This window comes from Artemia sp. Qi Xiang Cuo, chromosome 10, assembly GCF_049724085.1.
Source record: "Artemia sp. Qi Xiang Cuo chromosome 10, ASM4972408v1, whole genome shotgun sequence".
Lineage (NCBI taxonomy): Eukaryota > Metazoa > Arthropoda > Branchiopoda > Anostraca > Artemiidae > Artemia > Artemia sp. Qi Xiang Cuo.
In genome coordinates this window covers 54,185,524-54,201,639 of record NC_142803.1, presented here as the reverse complement: position 1 = coordinate 54,201,639, position 16,116 = coordinate 54,185,524, and positions in this window count along the sequence as shown.

The following is a 16,116-nucleotide window of genomic DNA, read 5'->3' as shown; positions in this document are numbered from 1 at the left end:
TGATGGCAGCTATTTCAGCTGTCATGATACTCACATCATTTTGGAGCCTTTCAGCAGCTGCGATACCTAAAGATGGGAAGTGGACTCCACAAGCAGTCCTTGAATCTGTTTTTGAGCCATCCACAAAAATTGGGAGGTGGTGGATATATCTCTGAGACTCAAGTTCATGAAATAATGATTTTATATAGGCAAGGGACAGGTCTGTTTTAATAACTGGCGCAAACAAAAGGTTCACTTCTGGGTAGTGGTTAGCCCAGGAAGGTATCCGGGGGGTAAATTTGAAATAAAGAAGATGAAGGTATGGGGTAGGTCATTTGGGTGGTTGCAAATTCCCGTGCAAGGCCCCTAAAAGCTCCAGGGTTTCTTAGCCAGTCATGTAATCTATGGGAACTGTTACCATCAATTTTTGTAAAGTAGCGGGCAAGTAGGATGTCTCTACGCATGGCAATAGAGGTGAGACCACTTTCACTGAGGAGGAAGTTGGTTTTGGTGTGATTCCTGAGGCCAAGTATAGCACGGATCATAGTATTCTGGACAGTCTCCAGACAGCATAGTAGGGTATTTGAGCATGAGCCATATACAATTAGTCCATAATCAATCTGAGATCTAATATAAGTCTTACAGAAATTTGTTAGAGTTTTTTCATGGCAACCCCAAGGCATATTGAGTAGCCTTTTTAAGATACGCATTTTTCTGAGGCATTTTATTCTCACATGTTCAATGTGGAGCCTGAATGTTAGTTTTTGATCTAGAGTGAGGCCAAGATATTTGATGTGTTGTTGCTCTTGGATGACAACACCATTTAGGGTTAGTAGGGCAGATTGGGGATTTCTCCTGTTATGAAACTGTACTATAGTTGATTTTGATGGGGCGGTGGGTATGCATGAATTGTTGGAGAAACATTCAAAGGCATAAAGTGACTTTTGTAACTTGGATTGGGCTACTTCAAAATCATTTGAGGTAGACCATAGGACTATATCATCTGCAAACTGAATATTTGTTTGGGGTAGGTTGAGATCCCATAAATATAGTGAAAACAGGAGACAGCTGAGGACAGCACCTTGGGGAAGGCCTTTGGAGACAGACTTTTTGGAAGTGATGTAGGAATTTACTTGGAGAACAAAAGAGCGTTCAGATAGGTAACTTTTAAAGAAATTCACTACAGGTATTGGAAGACCCATTTTTGATAATTTTTGCAGTAGGAGTGGATGTTGGATATTATCATATGCGTTTTGGAAGTCCAAGAAGGCTGCAACTAGGATTTGGTTGCCTTTCAGACACTCAGATATGGCGTTGGTTAGGCGAACAAATGCATCAATGGAAGAATAATATTTCCTAAATGCTGTTTGGGTATGTGGGATGAGATGGTTAGACTCAGCAGACCAATACAATCGGGAGTGGATTATCTTCTCATATAATTTTCCCAGAACTGGGGTAATCATAATGGGTCTGAAGGAGTTGGGGTCCTCTTTGGGTTTATTTTGTTTTAATATGGGGATGATGAGTGATGTTTTCCAAGCAGATGGGAAGAAGGAATTACTCGAGGCATTGTTGAAGAGAGATAAGAGTACTTTTTTAAACTCTATTGGAAGGTGTTGGAGCAAAGATGGATGGATCTGGTTGTGGCTGCAAGTTGTTTTGGGTTTGATTGAATTGATTGCTTTATTCAGCTCAATCATTGTAAAATCTTGGAGTAGATACTGGGACCCAGGCAAGTCAAAATGGGGTGTTAGGCTGATCTGATGTGGATTATGAGAGGTGTTTTTGAATTTCTTCTCATAAAAATCTGCTAAAAATTGAGCCTTTTCTTCGTTGGTTTCCAGCTGCTGACCATTTAGAGTTAGCTGGTAATGGAAGGGGTTCTGTCTGGAGAATTTGCCACACATCTTGTCTAGGAATTTATGAATCTTTGACTCTTGCGTTTTGTGGGACACTGATAAGAGAAAGTTTTTGCAAGCCTCTTCTTTTGCAAGTTTGATTGTTCTCTTAAGTTTTGCCTCTGCTTGTAGCTTTACAATATATTTTCCAGTGGATGGATTTCTCTTGAAGGATCTGATGGCATTTCTTTTATTGTGCCAAGCCTCTTGGCAAGAGGATGTCCACCATGGCTTAGGGGGTTTGTTATTCTTTAGTGTTTTAGGGCATTGGGACTGGGGTATGGTAAGTTTTGCAGCATCAAGAAGTAGTGATGTGAGATTTTTGGAGAGTTGGTTAGGGTCAGTGGAGAGTGAAGAGTAGTCATGGTTTGAGAGAATGTGGGAGAAGTTTGGCCAGTCTGCTTTTTGCCACACATAGTGGGAAATGAAATTGTCAATGATGGCTGGGTCACCAATTTTTGTGCATATGGCAAAATGGTCAATCAGGAGGTTGTCTATTCTGTTGACAGTAGTTTTATTTATTAAACTTGATGAAACTAATTGAAGATCAATAGTTGAATAACTCCCACTTCTGTTGCTGAAGTAGGTATTTAGGTGTCTAGGAGTCGCTAGTACTATATTTGTAAAATTGGTGAGGAATTCCTCTATTTATTTTACAGCATTATTTTTAGGTGAAGAAACCCAAATATAACTATTGGCATTGAAGTCCCCAACAACCACTAGATTTGAATTTGAGAAATTATTAGAAATAAAATTGAAAAAATCATGTCCATTGTTATTGCCATTTGGATTATATAAATTAATAACAGTGACCTCCATGTTTCCCAGCCACAACTTTACACCAATTGCATCAATGTCATGACTGAAATCAGGGAGGCTTATACCACAGAATTTGAGGTGAGATCGTACAAGGATTGCAACTCCACCACCAATTCTATTGGAAGATCTGTCTTTTCTTAGGACATCATAACCAGGAATTTTTAGATTAACTGATGAGTTTAAATGGGTTTCTTGAAGACTATTCTTCTTCTATTTAACAGCAGGCGGGCTTTTCAGTAAAACTATTTAGCCCTTTTCCTTTTGCTTCACTCTGTGGGCTACAGAGCTACTGGCTTGATTGCCTCATATTTATTAGATATATTCAGATATCTTTCAGCAGATCTTTTGACTCTAGGAGTTCAAATATAAGTTGATAGATGTCGATTTCTATGCTCTGTGTGCAGGTATAGTTGGCTAGGCTCTTGGCTGATAGTGGGATTTTGTGGTCTTTGAAGTATTTTAACAGTTTACAAAGCAAGGTATGTTGTGCAGACGTCAGCATATTACATTCAAATAGGCAATGGTCAATTGTTTCATTATTCATATTACAATGCCTGCAAAGAGGGGACAGGGGAATTGAGCCACTTGAATTAGAAAGCTTATATGAGAATGCAAGGAAATTTAGTCCATTTGTTCGAGAACGAATTCTATAATAAATTTTTAGAAAGATACTGATTGGGAAAGGGGGAAAGGATAGGATTAATCTTATGAACATTAATATCTGATAGCCTCCATCAGTAAATATCTCTAATTGGGATTGGTCTCCCACCTTGCTGGTCAATATTTATAGCATTTTTTGCTATTTCATCAACCTGATGATTACCACTTATTCCAGAGTGGCTAGGAATGTACTGAAAGTAAGTTTTTATGCCGCTTGAAGCAAGATTATCAATAATACTGAGACAATGATAAGTGTCAATGTCCAACTTATATTGAGGAGCTGAGGCCAGCAACTCCAGGCTTGATAAAGAGTCGGAATAGATGATAATATTATTCGAATTTTCAATCAAAGGTTGGTTTTGCTTAAGGTGTTCTAATGCCATGATTATGGCATTTAACTCAACAGACATTATAGATAAATTATTAAATAATCTCTCGCCCATTGCAATTTTCAGGTGAGGAAGGAAAACACCACTTGCAACCTTCTCATCCATTATTGACCCATCAACAAATATTTGGAAGTGATTTTTATAGGTAATTGTATTAAATTCTGCAAATTTTTTCTGGACAAAAGCAATGGGGGTTAAATCTTTATTCCATTTTGAAAATTCAGTATTTATTATGGGAAATGACCAATTCCAAGGAGGGGATTGGGAGAAAGTAGGTGCAATAGAGTTTGCTGGTACAGGGAACTTCTTTTGAATATTGGCATACTCATCTGCAATACCTCTATACATGGCTGGATTTCTTAACCAATTATGTAATGTGTGTGAGCTATTTGATTCAATTTTTGTAAGATGTTTTATCAAGAGAAAGCTACGTCTCTCCCTTATTGTTGTTAATCCACTCTCCATAAGCAGAAACTTGGTGCTTGTGGGTTTCCTAAGACCAAATATGAGACGTATTATATAGTTTTGTGTTGTTTCGATTTTTTGCATCTGGGTCTTTGCACATGCACCATAGACAATGAGCCCATAGTTAATATGGGGTCTTATATGTGATTTATAAAACTGGAGTAAGGTTTTCTCCTTACAACCCCAGGGTGTGGAAAGAAGTCTTTTTAGTATATTTGCTTTTCTATAACATTTTTTTATTGTGTTTGAAATGTGGAGGTGGAAATTAAGTTTTTGGTCAAGCATGAGACCTAGGTAATTAATATTATTATCTTCTGGAATAGTTGTTTTATTTAGAGTTAGTTTTGCATTAACATGGTTTCTCTTCCGGTGAAATTGGATTATTTTTGGCTTGGCGGGTGCAATGGGTAAATCTGAATGTTGAGAGAATTTTTCAAACTGGAAAAGTGACTTTTGCAGATTTGACTGTGCTATCTGAAAGGTGTTGCCAGATGACCATAGCACCAGATCATCAGCATATTGTAGATTCGTGTGGGGTAGGTTCATGTCCCAGAGATATAGGGCAAAAAGGAGGCAACTGAGGACTGCTCCCTGAGGTAGGCCTTTGGATATTGTCTTTTGGGGTGAAGAGGCTAAACCAACACAAACAATGAAACTTCGCACTTCTATGAAGGATTTAATAAAGGATACTAGCTTAGGAGGTACTCCAAGGTTTGCAAGTCTATTTAAAAGGATTTGGTGGTTCACATTGTCATAAGCTCCTTCAAAATCTAGGAAAGCTGCTACTAGGATATTATTTTTTGAGAAAGATTCATTTATTGCATTTGTTAGCAAAATGAAAGCATCTGTTGAGGAGTGGTAATTCCTGAATCCAGTTTTAGTGTGTGGTTGAGTGTCTGGTTTGTTGATCATGTTATTATTCTCAACAAACCAGAGGAGTCTGTGATAAATCATTTTCTCCATTATTTTCCCCATCCCAAGTGTAATCATTATGGGCCTATAAGACTCAGGGTTATCTTTTGGTTTATTTTTCTTTAGGATTGGTAGGAGGGACGAACATTTCCATATATTGGGGAACCTAGAAGATGCCCAAGCGTGATTATAACAATTTAGCAGTTCTTGTTTGTATGAAGGTGTGAGATTCTTTATCCATGTAGGGTGTATATTGTCATAGCTACTGCTGGTTTTGGACCTAATATGATGTATTGCATTATTCAATTCCTGGATTGAAAATGGATTAGTTCTGTACTCGGATCCTGGGTGTGGTTGGTCACTAGGGTTCATAGGACTTGTGGACAGTGTGCTTTGATTATTTGATGTTAGCTTATTAACAGAAAGAGTTACAAATAGTTTAGCCTTTTCATTATCATTGTCATAATGGGTATTATTATGTATAAGCTCATACAGGAGTGGGTTGGGAGAAGTCTTTTTCTCACATATGTGGCTTATGACTTTATGTATAATTTGCTCATTTGTTTCTCTGTAGAGATTATTTGCAAAATTATTCAAGTATTTATATTTAGAATCTATTATAGTACTATTTAGATTAGATTCTGCTTGTAATTTTTTTAAATATGTAGTAGGTGTTTTTTTTTTTATGAATTCCGTCCTATCTGCCTTGTTTATCTTCCATTTATTTAGGCACTCATTTGTCCACCATGCTTTAGGAATTTGTTTAGGGAATGTTTTCTTAGGTGTTGTCCTGGGGATAGCATGATTAGCTGTATTTATTAGTAAAGATGTCAACGCTTCAGCATGTGTGTCAACTGTTGTGATAGAAATGCATGAGCTTTGGGTGAAACTTGTAATTTCATCATTTAGCTTATTTTGGAAAATAGACCAATTTGCTTTAGTGTTGATATATTTGGATGTATGAGATGAAGTTTCAGCAGGTTCATTTAGGGAGCAAACTATAGCAAAGTGGTCTGTACATAGACTATCAATTTTATTTATGTAAATTTTGTTCAAAAAATTTAAAGACACAATTTGTAGGTCAATTGTGGAGAAATTGCCACTTTTGGGGTTGAAATAAGTATTCAGGTTTGGAGGGGTAGCAACAACTAATTCATTATTATTTGAAGTCATATGCTCAATAAATTTACCAGCTTTATTTGCTGGTTTATTCCCCCACAAAAGGCTGTGGGCATTGAAATCACCACAAATAATGATATTTTTTAACATATTAGAATTATTTATATAATTAAAGAAATCCTTGGCATCTGTAGTTTGGCCATTAGGGTTATAAAAGCTTATTATGTAGGTTTTTAAATTATTCAGCCAAACACTTATACCAATTACATCAACATCATTTTCAAAATCTGGAAAATTGATGCCAATTGATGGAAAATTCTTAATAAATATTGGCTTAATAAAAATTCTTCTTCTTCTTCTATTTAACAGCAAAAATCTTCTCTTCTTCTTCTATTTAAAAGCAGGCGGGCTTTTCAGTATAACTATTTAGCCCTTTTCCTTTTGCTTCACTCTGTGGGCTACAGAGCTACTGGCTTGATTGCCTCATATTTATTAGATATATTCAGATATCTTTCAGCAGATCTTTCGACTCTAGGAGTTCAAATATAAGATGATAGATGTCGATTTCTATGCTCTGTGTGCAGGTATAGTTGGCTAGGCTCTTGGCTGATAGTGGGATTTTGTGGTGTTTGAAGTATTTTAACAGTTTACAAAGCAAGGTATGTTGTGCAGACGTCAGCATATTACATTCAAATACACAATGGTCAATTGTTTCATTATTCATATTACAATGCCTGCAAAGAGGGGACAGGGGAATTGAACCACTTGAATTAGAAAGCTTATATGAGAATGCAAGGAAATTTAGTCCATTTGTTCCAGAACGAATTCTATGATAAATTTTAGAAAAATACTTATTGGGAAAGGGGGAAAGGCTAGGATTATTCTTATTAAAATTAGTATCTGATAGTCTCCTTCGGTAAATTTCTCTAATTGAGATGGGTCTCCCACTTGGCTGGTCAATATTTATAGCATTTTTTGCTATTTCATCAACTTGATGATTACAAATTATGCCAGAGTGGCTAGGAATGTACTGAAAGTAAGTTTTTATGCCGCTTGAAGCAAGATTATCAATAATACTGACACAATGATAAGTGTCAATGTCCAACTTATATTGAGGAGCTGAGGCCAGCAACTCAAGGCTTGATAAAGAGTCGGAATAGATGATAATATTATTCGAATTTTCAATCAGAGGTTGGTTTTGCTTAAGGTGTTCTAATGCCATGATTATGGCATTTAACTCATCAGACATTATAGATAAATTATTAAATAATCTCTCTCCCATTGTAATTTTCAGGTGAGGAAGGAAAACACCACTTGCAACCCTCTCATCCATTTTTGACCCATCAACAAATATTTGGAAGTGATTTTTATAGGTAATTGTATTAAGTTCTGCAAATTTTTTCTGGACAAAAGCAATGGGGGTTAAATCTTTATTCCATTTTGAAAATTCAGTATTTATTATGGGAAATGACCAATTCCATGGAGGGGATTGGGGGAAAGTAGGTGCAATAGACTTTGCTGGTACAGGGAACTTCTTTTGAATATTGGCATACTCATCTGCAATACCTCTATACATGGCTGGATTTCTTAACCAATTATGTAATGTGTGTGAGCTATTTGATTCAATTTTTGTAAGATGTTTTATCAAGAGAAAGCTACGTCTCTCCCTTATTGTTGTTAATCCACTCTCCATAAGCAGAAACTTGGTGCTTGTGGGTTTCCTAAGACCAAATATGAGACGTATTATATCATTTTGTGTTGTTTCAATTTTTTGCATCTGGGTCTTTGCACATGCACCATAGACGATGAGCCCATAGTCAATATGGGGTCTTATATGTGATTTATAAAACTGGACTAAGGTTTTCTCCTTACAACCCTAGGGTGTGGAAAGAAGTCTTTTTAGTATATTTGCTTTTCTATAACATTTTTTTATTGTGTTTGAAATGTGGAGGTGGAAATTAAGTTTTTGGTCAAGCATGAGACCTAGGTAATTAATATTATTATCTTCTGGAATAGTTATTTTATTTAGAGTTAGTTTTGCAATAACATGGTTTCGCTTCGGGTGAAATTAGATTATTTTGGACTTGGTGGGTATAATGGGTAAATCTGAATGTTGAGGGAATTTTTCAAACTAGAGAAGAGACTTTTGAAGATTTGACTGTGCTACCTGAAAGGTGTTGCAACATGACCATAGCACCAGATCATCAGCATATTGTAGATTCGTGTGGGGTAGGTTCATGTCCCAGAGATATAGGGCAAAAAGGAGGCAACTGAGGACTGCTCCCTGAGGTAGGCCTTTGGATATTGTCTTTTGGGGTGAAGAGGCTGAACCAACACAAACAATGAAACTTCGCACTTCTATGAAGGATTTAATAAAGGATACTAGCCTAGGAGGTACTCCAAGGTTTGCAAGTTTATTTAAAAGGATTTGGTGGTTCACATTGTCATAAGCTCCTTCAAAATCTAGAAAAGCTGCCACTAGGATATTATTTTTTGAGAAAGATTCATTTATTGCATTTGTTAGCAAAATGAAAGCATCTGTTGAGGAGTGGTATTTCCTGAATCCAGTTTGAGTGTGTGGGATCTTGTTATTTTTCTCAACAAACCAGAGGAGTCTGTGATAAATCATTTTCTCCATTATTTTCCCCATCACAAGTGTAATCATTATGGGCCTATAAGACTCAGGGTTATCTTTTGGTTTATTTTTCTTCAGGATTGGTAGGAGGGACGAACATTTCCATATGTTGAGGAACCTAGAAGATGCCCAAGCGTGATTATAACAATTTAGCAGTTCTTGTTTGTATGAAGGTGTGAGATTCTTTATCCATGTAGGGTGTATATTGTCATAGCTGCTGCTAGTTTTGGACCTAATATGATGTATTGCATTATTCAATTCCTGGATTGAAAATGGATTAGTTATGTACTCGGATCCTGGGCGTGGTTGGTAACTAGGGTTCATAGAAATTGTGGACAGCTTGCTTTGATAATTTGATGTTAGCTTATTAACAAAAAGAGTTGCAAATAGGTTAGCCTTTTCAATATCATTGTCATAATGGGTATTATTATGTATAAGCTCATACAGGAGTGGGTTGGGAGAAGTCTTTTTCCCACATATGTGGCTTATGACATTATGTATAATTGGCTCATTTGTTTCTCTGGAGAGATTATTTGCAAAATTATTCCAGTATTTATATTTAGCATCTATTATAGTCCTTTTTAGATTAGATTCTGCTTGTAATTTTTTTAAATATGTAGTAGGTGTTGGTTTTTTTATGAATTCTGTCCTAGCTGCCTTTTTTATCCTCCATTTATTTAGGCACTCATTTGTCCACCATGCTTTAGGAATTTGTTTAGGGAATGTTTTCTTAGGTGTTGTCCTGGGGATAGCATGATTAGCTGTATTTATTAGTAAAGATATCAACGCTTCAGCATGTGTGTCAACTGTTGTGTTAGAAATGCATGAACTTTGGATGAAACTTGTAATTTCATCATTTAGCTTATTTTGGAAAATAGACCAATTTGATTTAGTGTTGATATATTTGGATGTATGAGATAAAGTTTCAGCAGGTTCATTTAGGGAGCAAACTATAGCAAAGTGGTCTGTACATAGACTATCAATTTTATTTATGTAAATTTTGTTCAAAAAATTTAAAGACACAATTTGTAGGTCAATTGTGGAGAAATTGCCACTTTTGGGGTTGAAATAAGTATTCAGGTTTGGAGGGGTAGCAACAACTAATTCATTATTATTTGAAGTCATATGCTCAATAAATTTACCAGCTTTATTTGCTGGTTTATTCCACCACAAAAGGCTGTGGGCATTGAAATCACCACAAATAATTATATTTTTTAACATATTAGAATTATTTATATTATTAAAGAAATCCTTGGCATCTGTAGTTTGGCCATTAGGGTTATAAAATCTTATTATGTAGGTTTTTTAATTATTCAGCCAAACACTTATACCAATTACATCAACATCATTTTCAAAATCTGGAAAATTGATCCCACAAAATTTTATATTATTATTAACTAATAAAGCTACACCACCTCCTTTTCTCTCTGAAGATCTATCCTTTCTCAGGATAGTATATCCCAGAGACTTAATTTGTTGATTTTGGGTTAAATGAGTTTCCTGGAGGCAAGCAATATTAATTGAATTATTATTCATAAATGATATTAGTTCATTTAGATTATTTTCTGTGAGTGATCTTACATTCCATTTGAGTATTGATAAATGTTGTGTTGTTGATTTATTCTTCATATAACTGTGTATCAATGTTCAGCTTTGTTAAGAGTAAAGCAAGATCTTTTTTTGCTTGAATGAGCATATCCTCTGGGATGTAGATTTTTGCCAATTGTGCAATAATTTTTGTTTTCTGTAGTTGATGTATGTTCATGGCCTGAACTGCATTACAGTTTAGAATGAATAAGCATATATTTGGGGGTTGCATTTTTGGTAGTGCATCCTGTTTGTTGGTTAAGGGATTGATTCCTGGTAGTGTTTCTGTTTTTTTTCTTCTTGTGAGGGAGGGCCAGGCTGGCCTCATCTCACCGGAAAAGGAAGCTTGTTGGCTTGGTGATTCCTACGGATAGGGATTTGAGCTAGGGGGCTTAGAAGATGGTGTTTTATATGGGGTGCTCGATGCATTGGGGGCATTTGACTTGGGGGTTTTGGTTGGTTTCATTACAGGCTTTATTTGGTAGTGTTGGGCAGCATTTGCTTCCATTGCTGCAAAGGGGTATGGGATGGCCTTCTCTGTTGATATTTGGAGTGTTAGAGCTCTTTTCTTGTATGCAGGGCATAATGATTTATTTGTAGATTCATGTGGGCCTTTGCAATTGATGCATTTAGGCTGGGTGTTGTTGCAAGTTGTCAGCTCTTTAGGATGGAAAGATTTACAATTACTACACTCTTGGAGAATTTCATTGCATTTGTTTGTTGTGTGTCCCAGTTTGAAACACTTCTGACACTGAATAGGCTTAGGTTTGTATTCCTTGTGTGGTTTGATTTGCCCAAATAGGAATAATTTTTCTGGGATATCAATTTTATCCTTCAGTGTGAATAAGAAGGATCTACTAGTTTTTAGGCCATTAGAGTTGGGTTTTCCAAGTTGGGTAACATCCTCAACTGGGATTGTGTTTCCAGCCCTATCTGAAAGGCCTTCTTTTAACTCCTGAGTAGATATCTCTGGGGGAACATTGTAAACTACTATTTTTGTTGGTGATTGTTTTGGGTTCCAATTAGATGCAATAATTGGGTTATTCAGAAGGGATTTAAGGTTAATTATTGTATCTGCTGATTTCTGATCTTCTAGAGCTATTAGCAGAGATCCATCACGGTTAATGTTAAGAGAGAACATTGATTTTAGCAATTTAAAAATTGCAACTCTTATTGCAGTGATCATTTTTATTTCAAAGGGGGGAGTGGGAGTAATTTTAAGGTAAATTCCTAAGTTTTTGGAGGGAGGATTCTGGGCAGGGAGAGGGGAAATGCTTTCAATTGGGGAGATTTTTTTCCTTTTTTTAGAACTTCGAGAGAGGACCTCTTGAAACCCATTATCATCATTTATGGTTACATTAGCCCCTACACTTATCATTGTCGCATTCTCCGAATTGGAGCTATCATTAGATCTTTGAGATAGTTTGCTTGACCAGCCAGGATGGGTATCTTTCACTATGACACTTTCACTGGAATTTGATTTGGGATCTGGGGGGACTTTTTTTTGGAGGACTTCTAATCATTGCCTATTGGAAAAAGCTTTAAACACAAAAATAAAACCAAAACCAGAAGGGAAAATAGATGATATCAAACCGTCTGCACTATACTTTGGGGAGGATAAACACCACAGTATAGCCCTGAGGATGACTTGAGCAGAATTGGTTTAGTAGAAGAAAATATATTTCGAAATTGAAAATTGAAGAAAAATTAAAGAATGTCAAACTAAATTCTTCTTCTTCTTCAAATTCACAGCAGGCGGGCTATTCAGTTGGTACTATTTAGCCCTCTTCTTTTTGCTCCACTCTGTGGGCTACAGAGCTACTGTCTTGGTTGTCTCTTATTTATTAGATATTCTCAGATATCTTTCAGTAGATCTTTTGACTCAAGGAGTTCATATATAAGATGATAGATATCGACTTTCTGTGCTCTGTGTGCAGGTATAGTTGGCTAGGCTCTTGGCAGATAGTGAGATTTTGTGGTGTTTGAAGTATTTTAACAGTTTACGAAGTAAGGTATGTTGTGCAGACATCAGCATATTACATTCAAATAGGCAATGGTCAATTGTTTCATTATTCATATTACAATGCCTGCAAAGAGGGGACAGGGGAATTGAACCACTTGAATTAGAAAGCTTATATGAGAATGCCAGGAAATTTATCTTATTAAAATTAATATCTGATAGCCTCCATCGGTAAATATCTCTAATTGGGATTGGTCTCCCACTTGGCTGGTCAATATTTATAGCATTTTTTGCTATTTCATCAACCTGATGATTACCACTTATGCCAGAGTGGCTAGGAATGTACTGAAAATAAGGTTTTATGCCACATGAAGCAAGATTATCAATAATACTGAGACAATGATAAGTGTCAATGTCCAACTTAAATTGAGGAGCTGAGGCCAGCAACTCAAGGCTTGATAGAGAGTCGGAATAGATGATAATATTATTCGAATTTGCAATCAAAGGTTGGTTTTGCTTAAGGTGTTCTAATGCCATGATTATGACATTTAACTCAGCAGACATTATAGATAAATTATTAAATAATCTCTCACCCATTGCAATTTTCAGGTGAGGAAGGAAAACACCACTTGCAACCTTCTCATTCGTTTTCGACCCATCAACAAATATTTGGAAGTGATTTTTATAGGTAATTGTATTAAGTTCTGCAAATTTTTTCTGGACAAAAGCAATGGGGGTTAAATCTTTATTCCATTTTGAAAATTCGGTATTTATTATGGGAAATGACCAATTCCATGGAGGGGATCGGGGGAAAGTAGGTGCAATAGACTTTGTTGGTATAGGGAACTTCTTTTGAATCTTGGCATACTCATCTACAATACTATCTATACGTGGCTGGATTTCTAAACCAATTATGTAATGTGTGTGAGCTATTTGATTCAATTTCTGTAAGATGTTTTGTCAAGAGAAAGCTACGTCTCTCCCTTATTGTTGTTAATCCACTCTCCATAAGCAGAAACTTGGTGCTTGTGGGTTTCCTAAGACCAAATATGAGACTTATTATATTTTTGTGTTGTTTCAATTTTTTGCATCTGGGTCTTTGCACATGCACCATAGACGATGAGCCCATAGTCAAAATGGGGTTTTATATGTGATTTATAAAATTGGAGTAAGGTTTTCTCCTTACAACCCCAGGGCGTGGAAAGAAGTCTTTTTAGTATATTTGCTTTTCTATTGCATTTTTTTATTGTGTTTGAAATGTGGAGGTGGAAATTGAGTTTTTGGTGAAGCATGAGACCTAGGTAATTAATATGATTATTTTCTGGAATAGTTGTTTTATTTAGAGTTAGTTTTGCATTAACATGGTTTCGCTTCCGGTGAAATTGGATTATTTTTGACTTGGTGGGTGCAATGGGTAAATCTGAATGTTGAGAGAATTTTTCAAACTGGAAAAGTGACTTTTGCAGATTTGACTGTGCTATCTGAAAGGTGTTGCCAGATGACCATAGCACCAGATCATCAGCATATTGTAGATTCCTGTGGGGTAGGTTCATGTCCCAGAGATATAGGGCAAATAGGAGGCAACAGAGGACTGCTCCCTGAGGTAGGCCTTTGGTTATTGTCTTTTGGGTTGAAGAGGCTGAACCAACACAAACGATGAATTTTCGCACTTCTATGAAGGATTTAATAAAGGATACTAGCGTAGGGGGTACTCCAAGGTTGGCAAGTTTATTTAAAAGGATTTGGTGGTTCACATTGTCATATGCCCCTTCAAAATCTAGGAAAGCTGCCACTAGGACATTATTTTTTGAGAAAGATTCATTTATTGCATTTGTTAGCAAAATGAAAGCATCTGTTGAGGAGTGGTGTTTCCTGAATCCAGTTTGAGTGTGTGGGATCACATTATTTTTTTCAACAAACCAGAGGAGTCTTTGATAGATCATTTTCTCCATTATTTTCCCCATCACAGGAGTAATCATTATGGGCCTATAAGACTCAGGGTTATCTTTTGGTTTATTTTTCTTTAGGATTGGTATGACGGACGAACATTTCCATATATTGGGGAACCTAAAAGATGCCCAAGCGTGATTATAACAATTTAGCAGTTCTTGTTTGTATGAAAGTGTGAGATTCTTTATCCATGTAGGGTGTATATTGTCATAGCTGCTGCTGGTTTTGGTCCTAATATGATGTATTGCATTATTCAATTCCTAGATTGAAAATGGATTGGTTATGTACTCGGATCCTGGGCGTGGTTGGTAACTTGGGTTCATGAGAATTGTGGACAGTTTGCTTTGATTTTTTGATGTTCGCTTATTAACGAAAAGAGTTGCAAATAGGTTAGCTTTTCCATTATCATTGTCATAATGGGTATTATTATGTATAAGCTCATACAGGAGTGGGTTGGGGGAAGTCTTTTTCCCACAGATGTGGCTTATGACTTTATGTATAATTGGCTCATGCGTTTCTCTGGAGAGATTATTTGCAAAATTATTCCAGTATTTATATCTAGCATCTATTATGGTCCTTTTTAGATTAGATTCTGCTTGTAATTTTTTTAAAGATATAGTAGGTGATGGTTTTTTTATGAATTCAGTCCTGGCTGCCTTTTTTGCCCTCCATTTATTGAGGCACTTATTCGTCCACCATGCTTTAGGAATTCTTTTAGGCACTATTTTCTTAGGTGTTGTCATGGGTATAGAAGTATTAGCTGTGTTTCCTATTAAAGATGTCAAGGCTTCATCATGTGTGTCAACTGTTGTGTTTGAAATGCATGAACTTTGGGTGAAACTTGTAATTTCATCATTTAGCTTATTTTGGAACATAGACAAATTTGCTTTAGTGATGATGTTTCATTTGATGATGATGATGGTTCATTTAGGGAGCAAACTATAGCAAAGTGGTCAGTACATAGACTATCAATTTTATTTATGTAAATTTTGTTCAAAAAATTTAATGACACAATTTGTAGGTCAATTGTAGAGAATCTGCCACTTTTGGGGTTGAAATATGTGTTCAGGTTTGGAGGGGTAGCAACAGCCAATTCATTATTATTTGAAGTCATATGCTCAATGAATTTACCAGCTTTATTTGCTGGTTTATTCCCCCACAAAAGGCTGTGGGCATTGAAATCCTCACAAATAATGATTTTTTTTAACATATTAGAATTATTTATATAATTTAAGAAATCCTTGGCATCTGTAGTTTGGCCATTAGGGTTATAAAAGCTTATTATGTAGGTTTTTTAAATTATTCAGCCAAACACTGATACCAATTGCATCAACATCATTTGCAAAATCTGGAAAATTGATGCCACAAAATTTTATATTATTTTTAACTAATAAAGCTACCCCACCTCCTTTTTTCTCTGAAGATCTATCCTTTCTCAGGATAGCATATCCCGGAGACTTAATTTGTTGATTTTGGGTTAAATGAGTTTCCTGGAGGCAAGCAATTTCAATGGAATTATTATTCATAAAAGATATTAGTTCATTTAGCTTATTTTCTGTATTTGATCTTACGTTCCATTGGAGTATTGATATGTGTTGTGTTGTTGATTTAATTTTCATATGACTGTGTATCAATGTTCAGCTTTGTTAATAGTAGAGCAAGATCTTTTTGTGCTTGAATGCGCATATGAATAGGGATGGAGATTTTTGCCAATTCAACAATGATTTTTGTTTTCTGTTGTTG